This window comes from Triticum dicoccoides, chromosome 5B (genome assembly GCF_002162155.2).
Source record: "Triticum dicoccoides isolate Atlit2015 ecotype Zavitan chromosome 5B, WEW_v2.0, whole genome shotgun sequence".
Lineage (NCBI taxonomy): Eukaryota > Viridiplantae > Streptophyta > Magnoliopsida > Poales > Poaceae > Triticum > Triticum dicoccoides.
This window is the reverse complement of record NC_041389.1, coordinates 75591306-75596050: the sequence shown is the minus strand read 5'-3', so window position 1 is coordinate 75596050 and position 4745 is coordinate 75591306.

Sequence of the window (4745 nt, the reverse complement as noted above, 5' to 3'; positions counted from 1 at the left end):
TGTCGGCAACAACATCGATACCAAGGGCGAGGGACGAAGAGAACCGTTTTCCTGCTCGTTGAACGAGGCGGACCATTAGGCAAAGTTCTCGTCCATCGGTGGTTACCAAAATGTCATCAACAAAAGTAAGAGGGTCTCACTGGCAGAGTTGTACACCGAGGTGTTTACATAAGAAGTAAATTATTACTGCTTAGGTTATATAGATCACAAGAAAGGTCAAACAAACCAATGGAAAGGAAAATGTGATCATCAGGTTAAACAGAACAATGGAAAGGAAAATGTGTTTAAACACATATTTCAGGGGTATATCCTTCCCAAGGATAAGCAGAGCATGATATCCATGACAGGATAAAACGTAGAAAACCCTTTAGAAAAGGAGGGAAGAAATTTCATGATATTACCCATACAACAGTGTTTGGATAATTGATAAAGAGAATTTTGTATTGTGCTTCAAATGTTGTTATTGAAAATCGGAGTACCACAGACATGCTTCGAGATAGCATTGACATGGTGTTTCAATCAAGGGACAGACTTTGGATACACAAATGATCCATCAAGAGCAACTTATAAAATAAGTCTTACAGTTTTCTCCAGGAAGAATGGTTATCCTTGCAAAAGAAATATAATGATAGGTCCTCCAGGCAGGGGGGGGGTGCTAGGCATGACATCACATTACCGGATCATCAAAGGACCAACATCATATCTCGTGGAAAGTTGTCCCAACCATCATATACGACCGAGATTCAGATCCAATTGGTGTCATGATGCCTCAGACTCAGGATGTCCGAGAAGAAAAGGCGCAACACAAATCGTTGAAATGGCATTGCAAGATTCTCGGGAAATGAACTATGGGAGCGGGTTCCTGAAACAATAGTTCATCATTAAACCAAGGAGAGGTGAGGAGGTGGCTGATTGACTCAGCGACAATTCATTGAGATTTTCAAAAGATGGATTTCCACAATAATGTGAACAAGAAGATGACATTTGTTAGATCAAATGGTATAATGATGTATGCTCGAGGAAACATACACAATTAAACATTGGTTGAAAGGTGCACCCGAAATATGGGTTGGGTTGCACGACCAATGTCAGAATGGTGATTCAATAGTCAATAGCCTAAGAATGAACTTTCGACCATTAACTTCAAAAAAATAGGGTTGCTAGAAGGAAAGAATCCAAACAACACCGTTCACTTGTTGGAATTAACACGGGGACCAAGAAAGAATGGTGATGGTGAGAAGTATTTCTATGTCAAGAATTCTCAAGAGGTGGAACAAATCTCAGAACATTCTTGACATAAAGGATGGTAATACTCCAAGGTAAAGAAGAACAATTGCTGGATAGCAAGGAACTCAAGGTATAACACCAAACATGAACAAGCTTGTGTTGGTGGGAGGGCACTAAAGTGGTCGACGATAATACAATTCATCGAGGGCAAGGATGGTATTTCTCATCATGAATTCAATTGATATCCTGGATGAGCTCAGAATGTTGATGATCACGACACCTTTGTCGCGAGAGTTCATGAAGATGTAATCGATCGGTAACGACATCAAGTCAAGTAATGATGAAGTGAAAGGTTATTGGAACCAAGGGTACGACACAAACTTGAAATCAAGTTTGTTGTTTGAGGTGAGACGATAAGACAAGGAAGATCGACGTAAGCTTAGCCCATCATCGAAATTGTGCTCCGGAAAGAAGGACCAGGTAGCACAGTTAAAATTTGGCACGATAATGATATAGTCGAGTAGGCTCGGAATGACGTGATTGAGCTCAAACTCGTACTTAAAGAAGATTACTAAGAGTTGTTGAACCGTAGTGTGGACTCGGTTTAGTTATCGGTGTCTTTGAGTGTTTAATAACTTAGAGCCCATGAAAAATTGGAATCAATGAGAATGTAGCACTTGATGAAGAACTCATAAGAAGTTATGCAGTTCCGTGATAATCTTGAGATACCAGGGGGTAATACTCGACGGCAAATCAAAGTAGAGGTTGGACTGGGGTATTACCCCGTAGAAGACAAGTGCTTAAACTTGCACGAGAAATGTTATTTAAAGGAGAACATGGTTGGAACCACGATTGCAAAAGGCCAGATCCCAGATATAAGATGAACTTATACCAAAGGAATAATTATTTTTACGAGCAGCTTCCATGATAAGTTATACATCGTGTCCCTGGGCATGAACGCAAGGTTCAAGGTCGACTCCCACTTCTTCAATGTATAACCTTCCATTCACTATTCGCTTTGATAAAGGCATTAGTGTTGAAAGTTTTACCTGGTGAAATACCAGATGAGTATGACTCGTGAAAACTTCCGAGTTCACACATATAAAGGAAGGCATCGGATCAACCCGTTAGGGTATCGTGGAAACATATACCACAATCTTCAAGAGTAGATATCACCAGCTCAAAAGCAGAGCATGGTTGGCAAAAGGAGAGGATACAATTTACCAAAGGCATTATGTATCGGAGAAAGAACTCACAAGGTGATTAGTTATGAAGGACACTGTCGGACAATAATCCAACAGTGGATATGGCGATCCACAATGGAGCTGATGTGAGTATCGATACCCAATCAGAGGAAGAAGGAATGCAAATGCATTGGTTTATAGGACATCTGAATAATTCAACGTTTAAATAGCAAAGGAATTATGATTTTTAATTCAAGGGATCAGGAGCAACGCTCTGATCAAGGATGGATAAGTTGAATAGACTTAGGGGTACCACCGATGGCAATCTGATTGGCCGAGAACCAGCTCCTGTTCGAAAGACGTCTGAGCGGAAAGATAATATATAAGGATCAACTGATGATTGCGTGCATTCGCACACATATAGAATCAACGGACTTAAATGATAGTGACAAAGGATGCCAATAAGATTACTAGATTTATGGGATTAACCAAAATGTAAGCAAGCAAGAATTTCAAGGGCAATAGGCTCCTGAGGATTTTTGGAAGATCGAATGGTATTTCGAAGATTGATGACATACATGAATCAACTGGGGATGAGTGGATACTCGGTAAGTGTGAGAAATTATCCGTAGGGATATTTATGTGTCAAGAACTGCAAGGCAGTAAGCTCAAAGGATTATCGAAACAACGACGAGTTTTTCAGGGTATCTTGTAATAACAAGACCAACTGGGGATGAATGTAAGAATAACAACTGCAAGTAGTTATCCATAAGGGTTGACGATGGAAGGGGAATTGCAAACGCCATTGGCACAAGGTCTCAAGAGAATATCAGAAGGTATCTTCAGAATCCTTCGGTGCACCAAGTAATCATCCGGACCGAAGAGGCTCTCCGGGAGAAAGTATTATCGAGAACCTAGAGTCAGAGTTAGTAAAATTGTTTAACCCGAGTAGAAGAGAGTTCAGAGTCCCAGAGTAAAGGTCGAGGAGTAAAAGATCCTAATACCACCCAATGGCGACGTGTGCCTGTAAGACACACAGCCATGTTAGTAAAAGTTTTGCCATGTCTAGACTCGACTTCGGCCAAGGAGTGTGGAAGGGGGATTCCTACAGGCAGTCGGCTCTGATACCAACTTGTGACGCTCCCGATTCAATCGTACACTAATCATGCACGCAAATGTGTACGATCAAGATCAGGGACTCACGGGAAGATATCACAACACAACTCTACAAATAAAATAAGTCATACAAGCATCATAATACAAGCCAGGGGCCTCGAGGGCTCGAATGCAAGTGCTCGATCATAGACGAGTCAGCGGAAGCAACAATATCTGAGTACAGACATAAGTTAAACAAGTTGCCATAAGATGGCTAGCACAAACTGGGATACAGATCGAAAGAGGCGCAGGCCTCCTGCCTGGGATCCTCCTAACTACTCCTGGTCGTCGTCGTCAGCCTGCACGTAGTAGTAGGCACCTCCAATGTAGTAGTCGTCGTCGACGCTGGCTCCTGGCTCCTGGACTCCAGCATCTGGTTGCGACAACCAGAAAGAAAGGAAAGGGGAAAAAAGGGGGGGAGAAAGCAACCGTGAGTACTCATCCAAAGTACTCGCAAGCAAGGAACTACACTACATATGCATGGGTATATGTGTAAGGAGGCCATATCAGTGGACTGAACTGCAGAATGCCAGAATAAGAGGGGGATAGCTAATCCTGTCGAAGACTACGCTTCTCGCAACCACCATCTTGCATCAAGTAGAAGAGAGTAGATTGAAGTCCTCCAAGTAGCATCTTCAAGTAGCATCTCCAAGTATCATCGCATAGCATAATCCTACCCGGCGATCCTCCCCTTGTATCCCTGAGGGAGAGCGACCACCGGTTGTATCTGGCACTTGGAAGGGTGTGTTTTATTAAGTATCCGGTTCTAGTTGTCATAAGGTCAAGGTACAACTCTAAGTCGTCCTGTTACCGAAGATCACGGCTATTCGAATAGATTAACTTCCCTGCAGGGGTGCACCACATAGCCCAACACGCTCGATCCCATTTGGCCGGACACACTTTCCTGGGTCATGCCCGGCCGCGGAAGATCAACACGTCGCAGCCCCACCTAGGCAAAACAGAGAGGCCAGCACGCCGGTCTAAACCTAAGCGCACAGGGGTCTGGGCCCATCGCCCATAGCACACCTGCACGTTGCGAGGGCGGCCGGAAGCAGAACTAGCCCCCTTAATACAAGAGCAGGCTTACGTTCCAATCCGGCGCGCGCCGCTCCGTCGCTGACGTCTGAAGTGCTTCGGCTGATACCACGACGTCGGGATACCCATAACTACTCCCACGTA